Raw genomic sequence first — 16,922 nt, forward strand, 5'->3', positions numbered from 1 at the left:
TATCATAACACAAAAATATTTACAATAATTTATTGACCGGCTACAACTAATATAAAAATTTTTAATTGGTTTTTAACGGAACCACCGCATATTTAAAAAATTTTAATTGGTTTTTAACGGAACCACCGCATATTTAAAAAAAAATTAATTGGTTTTTAACGGAACCAGCGCTTATTTCAAAAAAAAATTTTAATTGGTTTTTAACGGAACCAACGCATATTTCAAATAAACATTTTAATTGATTTTTTTTTGTTTCAAATACCGTTTATATCAAAATTCCAAAATTCACACGTTACAAACTGCTTATCAAGTTCAACAGTCTTATATGGTGAAAATTAATATTATGTTGGAAAATGGGCGTATCTATAAAAAAATGTTCCTTTTACCTGTAGTAAATAAAAATCTGGAAAGTGGAAATCCGAAATTTGAAATTTTAAATTAAAGGTTTGTGAAACGAATTGCAAATTTGAAGAATGGAAGCTTGAAAATATGTGAATTTGTAAAATAAATTGAGAAATTTTTAAATTAAAAATTTGAAAATATGAAAAATTTGAAGAAAATGTAAATTTAAATATAGATCTGGAAATATTTTAATTTATAAAATGGTTCGAAAAATTTTAAAATTGTTGAAAACTGAGGTAGTTAAATGTAGACAGACGCTATTCAAAAATGTGTTGCTATTCAAAAATGTGAAAGCAAAAATCTTAAGTATTTATACACACTTAGAAAAACTCTATATACATAAGGCAAAGCTACATATACATAAATACTTATGACTGCTGCTGCTCCAACCGTAAATGCTGCCGCTGTCGTCGCCAATGCTGCTACTGACCGAGTTTCCGGTGGTCTTCGCTGGCGCTGCCGCTGCTGGTCTTCGATGTTAATGCTGGCGGTGGTGGTGGTTAAAAATATGGCGATGATATACCGTTGGCTAGTGGCGTGGGTTTATATCCCGTTATTAATGGCATATTATACGACAATTTTATTTTGTTATTTAAAGTTTTTTTTTACATTATTTCTGTATAATTTAGTTGTAGTTTTAAGACAATTTTTATTATTTAGCGCTTCCTTTACTTTGGTTTATTTCTCCTCCATTTAACGTAGGATTAGTTCTTTTGCATTAAAAATTTTCTTTTATTTCAATTTAAAATTGTGTATTTTCACTGTCACTGCCACTTAGAACTGCCTTTGCAAAAAATTAACACCACCACCTACCTTCGTCACGGTCGCCATTAAGGTTCCATTTCGGAACCTCTTTGGAAGCCACTCACTTTTGGGCGACTAGCCCCACGTGCAGACTTGATGTCCAAGTAAATTATTCTTATTTAGGTTTTCGTTTATTTATTTATGTTGTATTTCAGTTGGTTTATTTAATAAACACTTTGTAATCTTCATATATCTAGTCTTAGTTTGTTTAAATTGTATAATCCTTTTTTATGTTGTTCACTTAAATAACTTAGTTTTTATTTCCAATATTTAGTTCGCGTTTTCTCGTTGTTGTCCAAATTTATAATGGCAGGTCTTTTTCTGCCGAGCCGAATTGCTCTGTTTCCAAGTTGTTTCAACACCTGCCCTGCAAAAATCGTGTGACAAAAAACGCACACAGCCACACGAATTTTTGACAGGGGTGACGATTTGGAATGAAAAATTCTCCAAATGAAATAGCATGTTGACAAATTTAGCTTTCCCACAATGTATCGTGCTCTCTCGCACCTATTATTTTTAAAAGGATAGCAAAATACGTCATTTTGGCGTGCAAAAAATCCGCCATTTCTAATTCAGCAGAGACAGCAAAAAAACATTTGGTGGTGGAAAATTTTTTCAATTTTGAGAGTTTTAAGTGGAATATCTCCGGAAAGATTTAAAATTAAGAGGGAGTTCTCCAGATCACAAATATATATATTTTAAAGTGCGCAAACTTATAATTTAAAAGTTATTTGGTGTTAAAGTTTGCAAATTTCTATACAAATTTTATATGTGTATACGTATATATATGTGGCAGAGCACAGCTTTGTAATGTCATCAATAAAATATATATATATATATATGTGCCTGTTGCTACAAAAGCGCGATTGATTTAATAAAAACATTTATAATAAGTAAAAACAATGCAAAAATGAAATGTGAAATATACAAAAATGCGATTTAAGTTTATCGTTGCCAATTTATATAGATATGTATGTGGATTAAGGTTTTGAAAGATGTGTAAATTGTAATTTAAAGTGATATAGAAATTTGCTAAATTTGCAAACTTTAACAACAAATAACTTTTAAATTATAAGTTTGCGCACTTTAAAATATACATATTTGTGATCGGTAGAACTCCCTCTTTCATTTGATACCAAGTTTTACCCCGAACTCGGGGGGTGTTATTCTAAAATTTTCCCAAAAATTTCGCTGTTTATTTCGACAAAAACTTTTGATTTGATTTTTGTGCTCATCGAAAGAATTCACAATTATATAGCACCATGCCGCGAATTATGATAAAAGGTGGTGTGTGGAGAAACACTGAGGTAAGCATTTGACGCGACTGGTTACTCTTGGCCGTTTATTAACTAAATTGATAACTTTCAGGATGAAATCCTCAAAGCAGCTGTAATGAAATATGGCAAAAACCAGTGGTCACGTATTGCATCACTGCTGCACCGCAAATCTGCCAAGCAATGTAAGGCACGCTGGTATGAATGGCTTGATCCTAGCATAAAGAAGACAGAATGGTCATGGGAGGAGGATGAAAAGTTTTTGCATTTTGCCAAATTAATGCCAACACAATGGCGTACAATTGCGCCGATTATTTCAGAGGGTTAACTGGCACCAATTGTTCACACCAAATTGTTAGGTACAGGATTCGCCACGGGTAGGTGAGGTTGGCAATCACAACCCCTTGAATCATTTTGGTCGGCAGGTATGCCGCGGATATATTATTGGCACTTGTTATTGAAGGCTTTTATGATGCCACCAACACAACCTGGACAGACGCCAATGCTCAGTCAACCACCCAAGCCGGGTCAACCCCCAAAACCCGGACACGTTTGGACGTCGTGGTTATAATGTATGCTAATACAACTAATAATTTACAAATTTGCTGATGATTATTTTTGTGTTATTTTCTTTAGCAACCACCTGCACCTGTTACTGGTAAATATCAACAGCCGCAACAGTATGATCAAGCCCAACGCCGTTTAGATCCCGATCAGATACCAAATCCGATAAGCGTTATCATTGAAAATCAAAAAAACGCTGGTGGTGCTTTTATTACTAATGAACAGGGTTTATTACCACCATTGGTGACCACAAAATATGTGGTAGAAGATCAGGGTAACTCCTCGCCACGTTACGTTAGGTATCGATAATCGAAATTAATGTTTTGTTTGGCAATTACATTGATCTTTCTTCTCGTCTTTGTATTGCATACCTGCAACAGCTGATTTATTAAAAACAACAGCTTTGTCCAGTACACTTACCGTCTCACCAATGGCACGCACGGTTGAGGGTGAATATGAACCACCCATTGTAAATTTTGGTGAATTGGGTGCAATTAGATGTAATCGTTGCAAGGCTCAATAGCAACTTGTAGATGCTGGTCGTCGTTTCCAATGTCTAATGTGTAAAGTAACAAGAGATGGTAAAAAAAATCTTTCACTTTTACTTGTGTTCATTGATCTATATTTTTTCTCGACAGTGCCAACTGCATATTACCAACATTTGGGCCATACCGGACAGCGTGTCGATAAATATGAACGTCCTGAACTTGTATTGGGTACATGAGTATTTGTGTAAAAAATGCTTGGGTACCGATAGCTCTCATGGTAAACCTCAACTCATATCCAACAGCAATGCCTCGCATTCAATTGTGGCACTGTACGCACTACATTGGGTTCACGTAGTATGGACAAGCATATTTTTGATTCCAGTGGTAAGGCCACAATTTCAAATGATGGGGCAACCATTATGAAACTATTGGATATTGTGTATCCAGCCGTAAAACTCTAGTAGGCATCGTCAAATTTCAAAATGCTGAGGTAAGTTTATTGCTATATTAGAATGTGTAGAATAAAAATGTTTCTCTTATCAGGTCGGCGATGGCGTCACTTCAGTAGTAGTTTAAGCATTAAAACAAGTTAAGCCAGATGTTGAGGAAGGCGTGCATGCACGTATCATCATCAAAGCTATACGTAAAGCATTACAATTATGCATGCTAAAATATGACATGGATATACATGTCGAAGCGCCAATCAAAGGAGCAACATAGTGCTTTATTGGAAAAATGATCTGCCACAACAATGTCCTCAAATGTCCAAGAGTATCAGAAAATTGTTGATGCTGAATGGCGTATTCTGTAGAATAAACCAGCTAAGTAAGGCGCCAATGTTGTGTTTTCTAAATTACCAATTGGTGACGTTGCTACACAGTATTTTGCAGATCGTGATATTGTTACGAATTTACTTACAATTCCTCTTATTTGCCCTTTTGCTAGGTTCGTATCGCTAAACTGTTGAATAAATAACTCCAATATTGAATAATGGAAAAATGGCCTTTATTAAAATACTTCACAATAACACTCAAACTGTGCAACGAATAGCTTAATAACCAAACTGATAGCTCAAATGAAACTCCACTATTCAAAATAATACTGCTATTTCTCGCTAGATATCGTCTTAGTCGTAACTGCTTGACAACTCAAATCAAACTGAATTACAGCGCCTCTACATCTGTCGCCTTTTATACTCTTTGGTTTCCTCGTTCGCATCTTCTAGATGCTTCCAGAATCTACTAGTCCAGTAGCTCTCAAACTTCTCAGCTGTAACTACAATTGCACAATTTTATAGTTTTTCTCATTGCATACTTATAGGAGTATCTCAGATATATGCATGTATTTGTGCATTGATTCTCTGCTGCTCGTACAGGTACATGGTACATGTATGTAGACCAGGCATGCTTAACGAACGAAACGATATCATTTCGTTACGATAATCAACGTTAATAAACGAAACGAAGTCATTTCGTTTCGTTTATTAACGTTAAGAACGACAAATTAACGTTAATTTGACGATCTTAACGTTAATAAACGAAACGAAGTGACTTCGTTTCGTTTATTAGCGTTGATTATCGTAACGAAATGATATCGTTTCGTTCGTTAAGCATGCCTGATGTAGACGCAGTTATTGTTTCGTTTATGTAGATACATAATGATTGACTTATTGATGTGCATTCACGTCACTGCTTAGCATCGGCTTAAAGCTGGCAGCACTCCTTAGTTTTGCCAATATTCGTAACACTGCCCTCCACCTAAGTCTGATCGTCCCGATATGACAAATCTCTCGATCTAAACGCTGCTAGCATCGCCAAATGTACCACTCTTCTACTCCGTGGTTTCTCAATGCTTTGTATGCGGTAAATGGAAAACTGATCTTCTTCACAACCTTGTACGGGCCTTCCCAACTGCACCGAAATTTGGATAGAACACCTTTCCGCCGGTGAGGGTTGTATAACAGTACCAAATCTCCCGCCAAGAAACTTTTCGAATTATTGTTCTCGTGGTACCTGTGTTTCATCGTACCACTCAATACCCTGGTTCGTTCCTTCACATTCTGTTGTTTGGCCGATGAACTACTTCGTAGAGCTTGCGCTGGACGGATTTGCTTTGCATAATCAGTATCGTTCCCACGTTTCCCCACAGTAGTGCGCTCTGGCTTGAAACTACTCTCGCATTCTTTCTCGGAGATTCGTTGCTTCGTTTTCCTGCGTCTTTTAGGTTTTGTCAATGCCAGTGTTTCTCTCGCAGGTACTTTTGATTTATTTGGACCATTCGATCTATCAACCTTTGACTTTGACTTTCGTGGTCTTTGTCGAGTCTTTTCCACCAGTACCCGATTACTGCTGAACCCTTTTTCCAAACTAAAGTTAAGTGGTATGTCCTGGTTCTTATAGCGCATAATTTTTCTCCGCATATCGATCCTGATGTCATGGTCAACCAAGAAGTCGACTTCCCAATATGACTTCATCAACGATCTCCGTCACAACGAATTGGTGTAGAACCATGACTTTTCCAATTAATACCTCACATACCACTTCGCCTTGGACTTGATTATACTCGCCTGTGACCGTACGTAACCTTGCTCCAGGTAATGACTTTACTCTCCTGTAGACCAAATCAGATCGAATCAAGGAATGAGATGCCCCCGTATCTACAGTCAGTACACGCTCTTTACCATCCACATTCCCTCTGATGGTAAGAGTGCTTGATTTCCTTCCAATCTGCGACACAGTTATCACAGGACATTCAATAGCCGGGCAAGTTTTCGTTCTTTACATCCGACACGCTCTTGTTCATTTCGCCAGCTCTGCTTTTACGGCCACCCACATTGTTGGAACTATTAGAACCAAGATCGGAATGACTGCAATGTCACCTGGGTTGCCGCACTTGAAACATTTAATAACTCCGGCATTCTTCTGTTGATATCCCTTCAGTGCTTCCAAAATTGCGTCTACCCAGTCTGGCTTTTCCACTTCCACGCGATGAGCTTTGTTCGCTGGCTTACTCAAAAGTGAGGCTGTTTCCTGAGTCAGTGCAAGCGATACCGTTTCAGCAAACGTTAGTTTTGGATTCGCATATGTAGCCCGCTTCCTTTCCACATCTCGTATGCCATTTATGAAGCTCTGGATTTTTACCCTTTCAGTATATTCCACGGGTGCGTCCGCATTTGCAAGATGAGCCAATCTTTCAATATCTGAAGCAAACTCCTGCAATGTCTCATTTGCTTTTTGGTAGCGGTTTTGCAACTCAATTTGGAATATCTGTTTCCTATGCTCGCTTCCGTAACGTCTCTCTAAAGCGCTCATCAATGTTTCGTAATGGTTCCGCTCGTACTCTGGGATGGCCTGTAAGATTTCCGCGGCAGGCCCTTTCAGTGCCACGAACATAGCTGCAACTTTATCTTCAGCATTCCATTGGTTCATTGCTGCGGTCTTCTCAAACTGTAGCTTAAAGACCTGAAAAGGAACAGAACCGTCAAAGGATGGTGTCTTTACCTTTGGATTACTCGCCGAAACAGCTGGGCGATTTAGTTGTAACTGCTCCATACGACCTTTTAAATCATCTACTTCTGCCTGAAATTGAGCCATTTTTGCATCCTGCGCTTCCAGTTTTGATGATACCTGTTCCAAAATTTCTGCCGACATTTCAGATATACGTGCCTCTTGCGCTTCCAACTGAGATGCCATATATGTCTTTTGGCCTTCCAGTTGAGATGACACTTGCGACGTCATTTCTGAAATACGTGCCTCCTGTGTTTCTAGTTGGGATGCCATATATGTCTTCTGCTCTTCCAGTTGGGATGCCATATATGTCTTCTGTTCTTCGAGCTGTGTTTCCATCTTGGATGTTATCTGTGTCGACATTTCTGAAATACGCGTCTCTTGTGCTTCCATCTTGGATGTTACTGTCGATGTTTGAGCAGATATTGCAGCCAATATCACGTTCAAGTCTGTGCTCGTAACTGTCTGCGATGTTTCGTTTTTCTCTTCAATTTTTGTTATCTCGTCGACATCAAGATGAAAGACATACTCTTCCACGTTAATTCCTTCTGCTTCCATTGCCTCTAGTAGTCGTGCCTGAAGTTCGAGTTTAATGCCGGTTGTTTTCAATCCACGGCTCTCCAACTCCTTCTTCAGTTGCTGGATCTTCAATTCACTGAACTTTGCCCTGTCCTTGTTGTCCTCTGGAATTTATTCAACAATTCCTCTTCTGACACCAATTGTTACGAATTTACTTGCAATTCCTCTTATTTGCCCTTTTGCTAGGTTCGTATCGATAAACTGTTGAATAAATAACTCCAATATTGAATAATGGAAAAATGGCCTTTATTAAAATACTTCACAATAACACTCAAACTGTGCAACGAATAGCTTAATAACCAAACTGATAGCTCAAATGAAACTCCACTATTCAAAATAATACTGCTATTGCTCGCTAGATATCGTTTTAGTCGTAACTGCTTGACAACTCAAATCAAACTGAATTACAGCGCCTCTACAACTGTCGCCTTTTATACTCTTTGGTTTCCTCCAGGCATGCTTAACCAACGAAACGATATCATTTCGTTACGATAATCAACGTTAATAAACGAAACGAAGTCATTTCGTTTCGTTTATTAACGTTAAGATCGTCAAATTAACGAAATGATTTCGTTTCGTTTTCTGCCATATCAAAACGAAATCAAATCGTTTATGTTGATTATTAATTTCAAACTATGCTGGCAAAGCTGATTGATGGCGGAGTCATTAAAGGTGAAAGCATTATCCAAGCTGATTGCAACTTTTCTCATGAATTTTGACAGTACGAACATTTCTCAGAGTATTTTTGACATTACCACCAACGAATTACACAAACAAATTACATAGAGTTTGTGTGTGTATGTGCGCTCGTTGTTGCCACCTTACGGCTTCACCATGGCTATAGCATTGCCAGCACAATTCAAACATAAAGTATCACGTTTTCGTTAACGTTTTTAACGTTAACGAAAGCTTTTCGTTTCGGTTAAAAACGAGATACAATTTATCTTGATAATTTCTTTATCGATAATATTTCGAAGTGTTTCAACGGAAACGGTGGAAATTTTTTGATAAACGATTAGCTTAACGTTAAGGTGCATCCCTGGTTTCCTCGTTCGCATCTTCTAGATGCTTCCAGAATCTACTAGTCCAGTAGCTCTCAAACTTCTCAGCTGTAACTACAATTGCACAATTTTATAGTTTTTCTCATTGCATACTTATAGGAGTATCTCAGATATATGCATGTATTTGTGCATTGACTCTCTGTTGCTCGTACACGTACATGGTACATATATGTAGACGCAGTTATTGTTTCGTTTATGTAGATACATGATGATTGAATTATTGATGTGCATTCACGTCACTGCTTAGCATCGGCTTAGAGCTGGCAGCACTCGTTAGTTTTGCTAATATTCGTAACAATATGTTCTGCGCTGTTCATGTACCAGAAGAAGATTGGAAACGTAGAATGAAAGCTTGTGGTGGTGCTGTTATGACTACAGCTAATGATATTAATTCAAGTGTTTTGGGTCAATGAGATTACTTTGAAGAACGTCAGGTTGGTGGTGAACGTTTCAACATTTTCCAAGGTTTGACATTAATTTAATTTTTATAGTTTATAATTATATAAAGGTTGCGTTAATGCTAGAACAAGTACATTGATTTTACGTGGCAGTGTTGAACAGTTAATTTCTTGTATTCCGGCCTTTTAGTTAATATATTCAAAGTATGTTTGAGCTCTAGGCCAATATATACATATGTTTATTAAAATGCGAGACGTGGAAAAGCTCAACTTCAATTCAGAAACGTCTACAAGTTTTTATTAATAAATGTCTGCGCCGAATCCTGAAAATTCGATGGCCGGAAAGAATTTCAAATGACGACTTATGGTCTAGAACAAATCAACCTAAGGCTACCACAGAAATAACCAAGCGTAAATGGTCGTGGATTGGTCACACTCTCAGAAGACCTCCAGTAAATATAGCCAGACAAGCATTGCGATGGAATCCACAAGGAAGCCGACGACCTGGTGCACCTGCGAAAACTTGGCGCAGAACTGTGGATAAAGAACTCGAAGACGCAGGATATACGTGGAATGACATCACAAGAACTGCACCTAACAGAATAAGATTTAAGTCGGTGGTCGAGGCCCTATGCTCCAATAGGAGTTGAGGAGGATGATGATGATGATGATGATTAAAATACAGCAAATGTGTTAAACAATGTATATTTATTTATTTATTTATTTATTTTGTCGGCACTTGCGACAATTGTATAATTATGTATGTATGTACCAATGTCTCTATAAATGTTTTTCGTTTTTTTTCAGTCCTGAAGATGACTTCAGATTGAAGTCGAAATATTGGCAAGACAAACCATTCGACAAATAAATATACATTGTTTAACACATTTGCTGTATTTTAATAAACATATGTATATATTGGCCTAGAGTGTTGAACAGTTTTTGGAAGAAACTGAGCTTCGTTACATGATGACATAATGCTTGTGCGGCGTACAATTAAACATGATTCTGTTGTTGCTGGTAAGTCAAAATACAAATTGAAAAAAATTTCTAATCTTAGGGCCTCAATCTCTATTACGAAACGAACTTTCGATGCGGATCAGAGACGAATCGCTAGTGTATTTGCACTATGTTAAACAATGGCAACTTATCACTTGACAATTACTTTTGCCTTCCTGTTAGTTAGAAAGGTAAAGACCGAACGAAAATGATAGAGAATACCATTGCTAGACGAAATCGTTTGGAGGCGAATCGTTCGTCTGAGCTATCGTTCGCAATACAGAATGAAGCCTTTAAATTGTTAAGTAATATAATGAAAAGATTGTGTCCAAATACCCCCTAGCGGGTTAGGGGTCAGAATTTACCCGCGGTAGGTATGCCTGTTGTAAGAGGCGCAACCCTTCAGGTTGCCAGCGCAATATATAGCTTCTCCAAACCCAATTGTCAACCTCACCTATCCGCGGCGAATCCTGTTTCACTAACAGACGAGGATCTAGGGTGGTGGGTGGGTGGGTAAGGAGGGGGGTGGGTTGGTTAGGGAGGGATGGCCTGAAGGTTTAATGTGGCCACATAAATCGTTCCCAAGATGGTCGGGATAGCACTTTAATGGTGCTGTGTTACCGGAGCGTACCAGATCGGTATCCGGATAAAGGGCCATCACATCGATAACACTCCCCAAAGCCTTCGGGGAGAAACCTTATTGCTACAAAAACAACAACAACATTGTGTCCACATCCCGAAAAAGAAACTATAAAATTTGTGTCAGTGAAATGATAATTATTGCTTTTGGTTGTTAGTTTTGAGGCATCGTCATTGAGTTCCTTCTGATCGTATATGCCGGTTCTTTTGCATTCTTTTACATGCATAAAGTGCCGTTGAAGCCTTCCTCACCCTCTCCTGCACGTTGAGCTTCCATGACAGCTTACTGTCTATGATCATTCCTAGATATTTGGTGCAAGGTTTCTCCCGTAGGGTCGCCCCTCCTAACTTAGGCCTGGTCCAATTAGGGACCTTGTACCTCTTTGTAAACAAGACCATATGCAACGTCATCTGCGTAAACCGTGAGTTTTTCTGGTCCCTCGTAGAATCCCCTAAGCAGTTGGTTAATGACCAGCGTCCACAGCAGAGGTGATAGCACCCCTCCCTGCGGAGTGCCCCTGTCCACTAATTTCGTGGCCGCGTACAATCCCCATCGCGATGTAATCTTACTGCAGTTTAACATGCAGTCGATCCATCTGGGTAAGGCTGGATGTACTTTAACGTAAGTAAGACCATCAATAATCGCCCATTTATAAAGCCCCGGCAATGCTTAAGAAGACTTCTAGAGCATATTCCCTATATTCCAGGGCTTTTTAAACGGTTTTATTAGCTTGAGTTGACAGGCTGCACGGCCGCTTGCACGGCCGTTGTGAACGAATCTTGTAATTGAAATTTAAGTAACTTCCCGATAAGCTTCAAGCTTGAAACTTGGAATATAGTTCAGAACCCGATGACAATGCAATAATAAAAAAACCGCCGCTAGGTGGCGCATGGATCGAGATATTCACAAAAATCGTATTTGTTGTCCGATTTGGCTCATATTTGGAACATATAATACATACAAGAATAGAAAGCGACCTATCAAAAAAATCGCCGCTAGGTGGCGCAAGGATCGAGATATTCACAAAAATCGTATTTGTGGTCCGATTTGATTTGGTCCATATTTGGAACACATAATACATACATGAATAGAAAGCGACCTATGATGGCCGATTTGGCTCATATTTGGAACAAATATTACATACAGTCCGGTAGAAATGACATCAAAATATTTTGGAGTTGGAGTAGGGACAAGCATACGTGGCGCAGAGTCGAGTAAAGTCTTTGGAAGGATTATGTATTGAGGACTTAGGTTGTTACAAATTGTCAGGAAAGAGTCCTTGTAATAATGAGTCACTAAATGAACTAAATAGAATGAGAAATAATAGGCAATTAAATAAAGACTAAAAACTTGAAAATAAAATAATTTAAAAAAAATTTTTAAGTTAAACGGTTTTATTTAAAACAATACTTACATGAAATAATAAAAATACGAAAAGCTAGAAAATAATTAGTTAGGTCCTAGGTACTAGTCATCACACTCCTTATCAATCTATGGCATTGATCAGACAATTAAATAAAAGCGTTGGACCAGTAACCAGTACCTTCCAATCCTGTGTCGGTATGTTCGGATTCTGATTCTGCAAAAGTCGCAGTGTATCCTCCGACTTCATCACGCATGGCATCCATACCTTAACTTTTGGTACCTTGGGGATTTGCGCTTTATCCACCATCTCAAAACGCGCGTTCGTGCCCTGCCTTTTGGAACCACTTCCTCCAGCCACCGCAGGCTACAAATCGTCCAATAGGCACGGTCCGCATAACACCCTGGATTAGGGGGTTGGCATTTCTTGGTCACCGACATCCCGCCGCCCTCCTATGAGGCGTAGATGCCAGTCCTAAACAGCTCCTCCTCATAGTCGGGCGCTATGGAAATCGGCTAAGCCCTCACACCAACGACGATTTTCGTTACAATTGCTAGTGCATGCTCTCCAAGATGTAGATCCTGATCGAAAGTCACACCCAAAATTTTAGGGTGTAAGACAGTCGGTAGGGTAATGCCATATGATCGACATTTGGCGCGGTCATGTTTTAAATAAGGTCACCGATGATTTGGTTGGTGACAATATCAGGTTTCGCGAGGCGACCAAACTGGAGAGATTGGGGAGATAGCTGTTTATTTTATTACAAAGCTCATCGATGTAGGAAACAATAGCATAGGCGTAGAAGCAATAGTGACTCCTGGTGGTAAAGGTAGCTATTGATATGTAGAAGTTAAGCAGAAGTTTGAATATGAGTTTTTTTAAGTTATAGCAAAAAAAGCGTTGAGGATTTTTAATATCTTACCAGATACCTTCGTACATGTTTCTAAGAATGAAGAATAAAATCTATTCAAACTTCATTTTCAGCAGGACAAAGCCGCTGAGACTTCGCTATACTTTAACATACAATACGTTACCCCATTTTAGCACAACTATCATTTATTGATTTTATTAAATTTTATAAAATGTTTCTTCCTCTACAGTTCTATTTCGGTATTGGATAGTAAATATGGCTTTCGCATTTTCTCCATCAATAACTGTGAAAAGGTGGAAGAAATTTATGCGTGTAAATCTCACATATTATCTTGGTCGAGCGTTTCTTCAATAGCTCTCTAGTGGTGATGGTGACAGCAGAGAAACCCAACTGTTTACAAATGTTACACTTCAAAAAGGATCAAAATATCTGCCATTGCGTCTTCGGCTCAAATACCCACAGTATATGAATGAATCGATTGCACCTAATTGTCTGCCTAACGGATATTATACATATTCATCAAATCGAAAATATTGCACCAAACGAACTGGGTCTGAATACTGAAACAGTACACATATTCAAAATCGATGAGGAGCCTGTGATGATGGTATAGGGTGAGTTGTTGAATAACATACGAAAACCACTTTAACCCATCTATATATTTGCATTACAGCTAAAGCTTTACAAACAGCAAAAATTGCTGGCGCCAAGCAATTGGAAAAGGTAGTGAAGCATTCATCACACTGTACGGATGGTGTAAAGTTACAAACTGCTGTTGTAACAGCTGCCACCGACACAACGGTCATCTCTACTTCACCGAGTAGCGGCTCGTCCAACTATCTATCCATGGTTCAATTATGTACAGGTTGGCTCATCTCATCAGCTGATTTTATTTATGTCATTGCATGGTCGAAGGGATTGTCAAAAGGAGATGGCAAACTCAAAATGAAACCAACACATTGGCAACATTTTACTTACACATACAAAAACAGCTAAGTTTTACGTTTACATTCCATACCATTCGCACCAACACCAATACACAGATTTTGACAATTTGAACAGACATATTTTGTTGCTTTACAGATGAGCCAACCTGTATATAGTTGAACCATGTATCTATCGAAGACAGTATAATCATCATAGTAAATTTTGCCAAGTAGCGCAACTACCCAGCAAAAATGTGCCCGTAAATTGACTAGGAAAATGACTAACAGCTGTGTCGATGGAACACGTAAATCGCTAAGTAGCATTTGTACAGGGCAGCAGTAACATTTGTGACCAGTCCATTCCGTCGTACCTATTTATGTGATTGTCCATACTGCTCACACATATACGGTTTTAGGTTATCGAAAAGTAAACAAACTATAGTGCTGTACTGTTCTTACATTCACGTTCTGGCAATCATTTTTTGAGTTATATACCTGTAACTTTACGAGTATTTTTACGTTAATATGACCGTCTTTTTACTAGTGTTATGACCGTTTTTTTACTTGGATTATACTGCTATATAAATAAAATATTTCTTTAATTCAAATCTATTAACATTTCTTTTATTAAACATTTTTACAATATATTACATTATTTATAATAGTTGTAAATTATTAACTATAAGTCTTAAGGAATAGTTTTTCAGTCTTGTTGGTGACCCATAAATACAAATTTTATTGTATGCGATTGTATGCAAACAAAGTTAAGGGAAACTTAAATAAATTAATTAATGATATAGAAAACAAAAGAGAAGAACTAATAAAACTATTGGTTGCAGTAAACCATCAAATCGCGAGTAGGCAATTCACAATTTGAGTAAGTTGACTTGTAATTCGCCAATTTTAATCCTATACCTTTTTTATTTTAGTTCAGAAAGCTGCAATTGAGGTTCGAAAGTTACAATTTAAGTTCAAAAATTTCAATTCAAGTTCAGAAAATTTAAATTCAAGCTCAAAATTTCTATTTGTAGTTCAGAAAATTAAAATGGAAGTTCAGAATTTCTGTTTGTAGTTCAGAAAATTATATTTGAACTTAAATTGTAATTTTCTGAACTTCAGTTGTAATTTGCTGAACTGCAGTTGAAATTCCTGAGCTTCAATTATAATTTACTGAACTTCTATTGAAAATTGTGAACTTCAATTGTAATTTTTTGAACTTAAATTGAAATTCCTGAGCTTTCAGAACTTCAATTGCAACTTTCAAATTTTTTTTACATAAAATAAACAATTTAAAATTTTTTCTGACAGTTAAAGTGGTGAATTGCCTACCAGTGGTTTGAAACCACTTGCATTCGTGTTGGCGCTTCTCTATATCATTAATATAACAATATCTTTTGAATAATTTAATTAATACACAAATATACATTTTTTTCCTTTACATTTTAGAACTGTGTACAAAAATATGTAATTTTACATATCGCAACCTAACCCTTAAAGTATTTCAACTCATAATCAGAGTAACTTTGTGTTGAATGTTGATTTATACCACGAAAATAACAAAATGGGTAACAAAACCAGGCTAAACGATAACGTTAAATACCAAAAAAAAGTTATTTCACGATGCTTTCATGGATCGATTTACACTTAAGTACCGATCTGAATTTTTTTTAAGTTTTCACATTTTTTAGTTTAAAATGCGATATATGCATTCAGTGGAATAATTTTAGATTGAATGTACTTCATGCAATTTTTTTTCTTCGTGATTTTGCAATAATAAACGTAGGTACTCATAGTAATTTTTTGTTTTGAATTATGTGATTACAATATTTATAAGGACTATTTAGTTGATGGTATTGGTACTGTCAGTTAAATTCATCAGCAATCATTTATATTCAAAATATTTTTTGTTATACATCTATTTTATAAATTTTGGTTAAAAATTATTGACAAATTCGTTGCAATTAGATTGCTTTAAAGATCTTTGCAAATTTTGTGCGATTGTTGAATATTATTTTAATTAGAGCATAAAAAGCTTAGATTAGTAACGTAGGAAAAAACTTAGAATTATTTCAGTTAAGTTCATCACAAATATGTATATTCAAAATACTTATTTCTTATACATCTAGTTTATAAATTTTTGGTTAAAAATTATTGACAAATTCGTTGCAATTAAATTGCTTTAAAATTCTCTGCAAACTTTGGGCGATTGTTGAATATTATTTTAATTAGGCATAAAAACCTTAGAATAGGAACGTAGGAAAAAACTTAGAATTATTAGGTTCTTATATAGTTTTTAATCAAGATTATTTCAGTGTGTCTTGTTCGTTTGTTGTATGTAGGCTTATGCTGTTGCAGAGCTGGATTTATTGCTCAGATACCGCCTTTGTTTATGCCAGTTGTGGCTCAGCGTTAAACACCGTCTCATGCTGTCTTCGAAGTCGATCCTGCCTTGCAGTTTGAAAACGTCTAAATTAATAGGAATGGACAATGAAAATAATGACATTTTAAAACAATTTAAATTACACTACCAAAAAGTACGCTGTTCACGAGTTTCAGTTTAGATAAAGATCGTTTGCCATGTACTCCGTCCCAGTTAAAATTGAAAAGAACGTTGTCAGAGAAAAGTTTTCTCATTACTCCAATAATGTCTGATGATGCATCTTTCAGCATAAAGATATATGATTTCTAAATGAAAACCACCAATTTAAGTTATGAAATACAATTAAAAATATTCAAAAATATCATTGCTTCTTGATAATCATCTGAGTCCAACTTTTTCTCAATGTCATAAACTGAATCCAACGATGTTAGTGGCATAACGATAGAGAGCTCGGTGTGAGTATCATTTTCCATTTCTCCGCTGATACGGCATACTATTTTGTGCGTTTTCTTCCAATGTTGAGCCATGACTTCTGCCAATTCTGGAAGCTGAAATTATAGCATAAATAATAATTAAAGAGAATCAAGGTATTGCGGCTACAATTACTAGGGTTTCACAAATAACAGTTCAATATTTCACTATGCACCTTTTCTTCAATCTTAGTCAA

General features: G+C 36.8%; 3 long non-coding RNA genes across 4 annotated transcripts; 2 read left to right on the plus strand and 1 right to left on the minus strand.

Annotated features, from left to right (window-relative positions):
- The first annotated feature begins 3,416 nt into the window (after positions 1 to 3,416).
- LOC137240411 (uncharacterized) lies at positions 3,417 to 4,152 on the plus strand. The gene is made up of 3 exons (XR_010949725.1): positions 3,417 to 3,625; positions 3,683 to 4,022; positions 4,076 to 4,152. It is a non-coding gene; the product is annotated as an uncharacterized lncRNA (long non-coding RNA).
- A 2-nt stretch (positions 4,153 to 4,154) lies between these two features.
- Positions 4,155 to 16,089, plus strand: LOC137240410 (uncharacterized). 2 transcript variants are annotated; one of them, XR_010949724.1, is made up of 3 exons: positions 4,155 to 4,357; positions 13,179 to 13,563; positions 13,623 to 16,089. It is a non-coding gene; the product is annotated as an uncharacterized lncRNA (long non-coding RNA). The 2 variants fall into 2 exon arrangements; XR_010949723.1 differs by lacking the exon at positions 4,155 to 4,357 and adding an exon at positions 10,000 to 10,096.
- LOC137240409 (uncharacterized) lies at positions 14,469 to 16,609 on the minus strand. Its single transcript, XR_010949722.1, has 2 exons — positions 16,404 to 16,609; positions 14,469 to 16,341 (listed from the first exon to the last, which is right to left on the minus strand). It is a non-coding gene; the product is annotated as an uncharacterized lncRNA (long non-coding RNA).
- Between the last annotated feature and the right edge of the window lie 313 nt (positions 16,610 to 16,922).

This window comes from Eurosta solidaginis, chromosome 2, assembly GCF_040869045.1.
Source record: "Eurosta solidaginis isolate ZX-2024a chromosome 2, ASM4086904v1, whole genome shotgun sequence".
NCBI lineage: Eukaryota > Metazoa > Arthropoda > Insecta > Diptera > Tephritidae > Eurosta > Eurosta solidaginis.